Source organism: Chinchilla lanigera, unplaced genomic scaffold (assembly GCF_000276665.1).
Source record: "Chinchilla lanigera isolate Chin_1 unplaced genomic scaffold, ChiLan1.0 scaffold00042, whole genome shotgun sequence".
Lineage (NCBI taxonomy): Eukaryota > Metazoa > Chordata > Mammalia > Rodentia > Chinchillidae > Chinchilla > Chinchilla lanigera.
The window spans coordinates 8396829-8402828 of NW_004955443.1; the positions used below are offsets into that span (position 1 = coordinate 8396829).

The 6000-nt window shown below is 46.4% G+C and overlaps 2 protein-coding genes across 2 annotated transcripts in view; one reads left to right on the top strand and one right to left on the bottom strand.

Moving 5' to 3' along the window:
* The window catches only part of Fam114a1 (family with sequence similarity 114, member A1), a gene marked incomplete at its 5' end in the record, with an annotated part of 83913 nt that extends 80990 nt beyond the window's left edge, over nt 1-2923 (bottom strand). Inside the window, 1 exon segment of the mRNA XM_005391992.2 lies at nt 2819-2923.
* Nucleotides 2924-4632: 1709 nt separating this feature from the next.
* Nucleotides 4633-6000, top strand: part of Tlr6 (toll-like receptor 6) — a 25715-nt gene continuing 24347 nt past the window's right edge. The window contains exon 1 of the mRNA XM_013518059.1: nt 4633-5459. The gene's annotated coding sequence lies outside the window, so the exon portion shown is untranslated. The remainder of the gene's footprint in view (nt 5460-6000) is intronic.

Sequence of the window (6000 nt, forward strand, 5' to 3'; positions counted from 1 at the left end):
ACCTGACTAACCTTTCACCTTTCCAAGAATATATAATATCAATAGCTATCAATTACGGAGCACCTACTGTATCCAGGCCATTCAAATGTATTATCTCTTGTGAGTTAGACGTGATGAGCTCCATTTTACATAGAAAGGAACTGGGGCTCGGAGGTCACACTTTTAGTAAATGGCAGATCTGAAACTTGAGCCCACGTCTGAGACTGAATCACATCAGAATCCTATGTGCAGTGCTGCCTGCCTCTTCCTTTCCATTCAACCAGTGGCCAAATCCCGGATAGAGGCTCACTGTTCAGAGTCCGTGCCCTTTCTATTTTCACTGCCAGGTCCCCACTGTGACTCATGCTGTTTCAGGACTGAGTTTGCCACTCCACTGCTACTCACTTCTCTACTTCCATCTCCTGGCTCTAATCCTCAGGGATTCCCCCTTCTTGTCCCCGCTGAGATGAGGCCTTGCCTTCAGCTGGCAGCACTTGCCTGACCTCCCACCAGTCCCTTCCAAAACTTCATTGAGACAGTATGAGTCTCTGTTCACAGTCACCACCGCAGACCCTCAGGAGGATTTGGTTCACTTTGGTTTTTTTTCTTTTTAAATCCATTGTAGGCTCAGGTAAAACTACTACCTCCTTAACTCTTTGCTCCTTTAACTGAACTACTTCTTCTGAACCCTCTGAGTCATCTGTGGCTACTTTACTCTGCAACATCATAATTCTCTTTGATTGCGGTGCTTGAACTTTCCCCATCACACTGTAGTTCTGTGAAGACAAGGGTCTTCCTTGTTTTGCTTTCTCATTTTACACAGCACTTAACATAGCTTTTTGCACATAATCAATAAATATGTTGGCTGAGTTGTATAATATTAGAGTGGTGATGCTCAGGTGTTCATTGTAGCAGGTGGTTCTAAGTGACTATAATTTCACATTGTCTTTCTTTTATTCCTTTACCTCTCAGTTAACTGAATGTGTTAGCTTTCTATCTCTGTAACAAACTCCTCAGATAATCACCTTATAAAGAGAAAAGGTTTATTTTGGCTCAAAGTTCAGCAGTTTCAGCCCATGACTGGTTAGCCTTGTTGCTCTGGGGTCTGTGGGGAGGCAGCTCATTATGGCAGGAGCATGTGGCATCTCATGGCCAGGAAGTAAAAATGATGAAGAGCCTCGGGTCCCACCATTCCCCTTAAGGGCATCCACGCGAAGACTGGAAGATCTCCCACTAAGGCCCACCTCTTACAGTTTCCATCGCCTCTCAAGAGCCCCAACCTGGGAGCCAAGCCTCTAACACATGGGTCCGGGAGACAGTCTAGATCCAAAGCATAACCCTGAGTTAGAAAGTCTAACTCAATTCCTGCCAGAGCTGTATTCAGTGATGATGCTCCTGCAAACAAATCTCAGGATGGGAAAGGCAGCGCCTGCTTACCGCCCTCTGGCTGGTATACTAAGTACTGAACCTTTAAGGTTGGCCACAGACTGTCCAGGAGTCTGCCTAGCTGAAATAGTAAAGAACAGTACAAGGCCACTGTGCTGCAAACAGGTTATTATTGTGGATTATGGGTGGGGACGGAGTGGAGAGGGGAGTGGAATAGATCTGATCGGGGCAGCTTGGAAACCTACTGTCACTGGGAAGCTGATGAAATCTTTGTGAAAACCTCTTTTGGAATCAGGACTGGCCTAGGGCACTGGGTAGGCAAATTACAACCTGCTGGTCAGATGTCACCCTCTGCCTGTATTGGTTAATAAAATTTTACCGGACAGACATATCCTTTTGCTTACAGCTTCTCTGGCATGACAAAAGGCTAACATATTTACTATCTGGCCTGTCACAGGAAATGTTTGCTGGCCTCTGGCCTAGGACACTATTTGATGGCCACATTCTAAAGATTTCTCTGTCTTAATCTATCCTGTTCCCAGCTGGGTCCTTAGGTCCAAGCCTTAAGAAAAATAAATGATACTTCAACTTTACTTTTAATCCCATGTTTCGTATGTAGCTGGTCACAGACATAATCTGATATTTTTGTTTGTAAGGTGATTTGAACATTCTTATTATTAATCTGGGTTGTTAAAAAACTCCAATCTACTTCACTTTTCTATAAGCAGCAATATAAGAATAAATCTGGCTACGATAAACATTCATGGGCAAACAAAAGCCATCATGGACACTTTGTCCTAAATGCCTTGTTATACTGTCCATAATAGATTCTAAAGCATTTTAGCACCTACCATGTGACATACATGCATTTTAATTAGTTTAACTTTACACCCTGAGGGTGGTTGGTTTACAACTGAAGTGTTAGGGATTCAGGAATATGATCTCCAGGATTCTTCAGCAAGCATTTTAAAATCCATAATTGGGCAGTCACTTTTCCAGAGGGTTCAACCTGACTGGAATTCCAGGGTATGCTAATCAGCATCAGGCATATGAGAAATCATTTCCTGCTCCTGGAACGGAAAGTCTTTTATGATATGTGCACTGGTGAGAGTAATGTCCTGGTACCTTCTGGCTTCCCATGACCACAGCATAAGATTTCACTGGGCCCAGCAGCCTGGTGCCTTTCGGAGTAGGTTTTCTAGTGCTGCTAGCTGACTGCAGAATGCCGAGGCTGGAAGCCGAGAGGTTTGGGCATGTCCTGCTTCTAGAACAGACGCCTGAAAGGATAGTGAGCTAGGACTTGGAGCAACAAGAGCAGGCTGAGTAACTAAGTTGGGGGCTAGTACACAGGAGAATATGCAGACAGACTCCATCAGAGAATTTAGACTCTCTTCACAAACCTCTCATGGTAGGGAGAAGGAGGCAGAGGAGGAACCCTACAGCTCTCACCTACCTCTGATGGCCTGATCACCTTAGGTCATTTCCCTGAAGGGCAGAAAAACCGCTGCAATAAAACTCTTCTGTATGGCTGTTCTGCATGCAATCAGCAACACAAAACCTTGGGAAATAGCAAAAAAATAAAAATAAAAGATAAAAAGTATTTTAAAAATCAGCCCTAAGGTGCTAAACTGATAGTGCTAAAAATATTTACTGATTACGCATACTGTAGAAAGACCAGACACACCCATTTAAATAATAAAAGTGGTCACCTACTTTAACTTCTGCTTGTGGGTACTTCTAATCTGTATTTACTTGTGTCTATTACAACTCCTTAAATTTCCCTAAACCAATTTGTCTTGGTAGATCTCTATTAATCCTGCATTCTGTTGTGATGTGGAAAATGTAATCATTTTTAAGATTGTGTCTTTTTGTCTGCAGCCACTAGGAACTGCTGTAAGCGCACACTGTTTCTGAGAAGGGACTGTTGGAGCTCACCATGACGTCGGTAGTGGTACGATTGATGTTTTCTGGGGTGACCCCCAGCCCTGTCTGGGTGCACCATAAGCACAGTCACAAGTCCTTCCTGATTTCTGGCTTTGGACACTGATCACAGCAGCCGTGACCATGGCTTTGAAGCTAGAAAGACTCAACCCCTAGAAACAAGGAGGCTGCTTCAGAAAACTCCAAGGAAAGGAAGGATGACATATAAAGAACTCTTTGTGGGCTGGGAATAAGTTAGTTTTTCATAGGCAAATTCATTCATCACCTAAAATGCTCTGAGAACCATGCAAGGTGTTAGAGCAGCAGCACCAGAGCTTCCTAAATAAGTGTAAAGCAGAAGAGGAAGGCACTGTCTTTCTGAAATGAACAATCTGTTTGAGGAACTAGCACAAAACTGCGAAAAAGCCAGTGCAAAACAGCACATCAAATAAAAGAAAAACGTGCTGGGATTAGACTGATTGGATGCAAGGCAGAGTCTAAGAGTGGCTTTGGTATGGTTATTAGGGCATGGTGGGTAAGATGGGGCGCAAATGGTAGGCACATTTGCATGGGAATGGTGGGAATGAACTCCAGACATTCAAGATGGACATCTGACGGGACAAGAGAATGGCGGAGGAAGAGTGGGAGGTGAGAAGAGGAAGAGGTCTGAGGTGGGTCCTGGGGTGGAAAAGAGCTGTGCCTTGCAGCTGTGGCCTCGGATGGCAAAGTTCCTCTGCAAGTAAGATGGGCAACACTTCCTCACTTCACTCTTGCAAGTAAGATGGGCAACAAGAGCTGGGTACTTTGTTCTTTCCAAACCCTGACTACAGCCCTGGGGCCAGACCCTGATGATGGAGAAGAATGAGGACAAGATTTTGAGTTTTTCATAAATCTAAATTTATTAAACATAAAGCTGCCTTTATCTTGCAAATTTAGATTTCGTGCTTTACTTGGTATAAAAGTGCCTCTCATTTTATTAGAAAGTAGTGACAGTGGATGGATTTATTTTTTCATGGCCTCACTTGGCAAAATCTAAATGTGGTAACATGAAAGTCTGTATGAGATCACCTCCCCCAGTCAAAAAGTGGTGGTCAGCAAAGGACCAGGGACACAACCCCTGGCTGAGAGGCTCCCAGCTCCCAGGCGGAGTGTCAAGTACAGGCGCAGGGTCCCAGGGGCGCGTCCATGTGTCCACTTGGCAATTTTCCGAAAAAAAGATGAGAGCTATTTGTTCCTGTGTTTAAAAACTTAGGTTGCTGAGTTATTTAGGCTGCACTGGAACTTTCAATCCTCCTGCCTCATCCTCCCAGATGACTGAGATTACAGATTTAGCAAGACCTTGTCAGTAAAAAATTTAAAAAGAACTGGGGATGTTGCTCAGTGTGAAGCCCTGGGTTCAGTCCCCAGTGCAGGAGGAAAAAAGATCCTGTGAGTGCAAGAATTTTGGCAGAGCAGCTGTGGCCCCTCATAATTCAGCTGCAATCTCGGTCTCCCGCAACTCACCCACCACACTCAGAATTTCCACACAGCCACATAAACCTCCACACGCTCCAGCCTGGGTGCTCTGCCACCATCATCTGCCTGGCAAGGTCCTATTCCCTTAAATACCCAAAGGCTCATGTCACCCTTCACTTTGAAATCTTCCTTTATCTGCCCCACTCCTTCCAAAGACTCAATCGCTCCTGCTTCTAAATTCTTGTGAGACCTTGCACAGACTTCTGCTGCTGCCCTCCTGTCTTTAGAAATGTTTGTTTCTGTCATTCCTTCTTCCAGGACTGTGACCAATAGCACCTGGCTTCATTTATGATCCACAAATATTTACTGGACTGAAATAGATTGTGTTTGATATTGATTGAAAAGAAATGGTGTTTGATACAAGCCTGGTCTTATAAGTAAATTGCTAATTATATGGTCTGAATCCTGGAGATTCAGGGAGGTCCCCTCCCACCTTCAAATTCCTTCTGCACTGGCTCACTTGTGTCTAAAATTCCACACTAAACTTTCATTCCTCTGCTTAAAGCCTACAGTGTAGGACGTTAATCAGATCCTTGCCCAATCTCAGGTTTGATGGAAGGTAGGGTGGAGCAGGAAAGGAGCTCGAGGAGGAAGAGTGGACAGACCCGGCCCTCCGAGGATAAAGCCTGGTACCTGGGATTCCCGGAAGGCTGTCTGAGGTGAGGTCTTAAGGAGTTTGAACGCCACTGATTAAAGAGGCCACTTGCTCCTATCCTTCAAGCTGTTCAGGATGGGAACTGATAGGGTCAGCAGGACATAATGTTCTCACAGAGCATAAAGAGCCTCCTACTCTAGGACAGGCGGAGCAGTTCAGGCGCCTGGAGAGGGTAGGCTGGAAATACTCACCAGATTCCAGGGAGAGGCTAGGCGACAGGATGGAGGGGCTATGGGCTGGGGTGGGGGTTGCCCAGACCGAGGGCGGGGAGCGCAGTGCTGGCTTGTGGGGCAGAGGACCGGGCGAGGGTACGGGGGCGGGGGTTCTGTGGGGGAGGGCTCAGGGCCTGAGCTCTGCTTCGAGGCCACGCGTGGGCGGGGGACGGATGGAGGCTCCCTACGCGCCCGGGCGCGGGGACTTGGACCTGGGACTCCGGGTAACTTCTCAGACTCGCTGAGCCAGGGCTGGATAGTGCGGGAGGCTCCCGCGGGCCGAGGGGGCAGACCCGGCGTGCGGGCGTGTGGGTGTGTGCATGAGCGTGGACC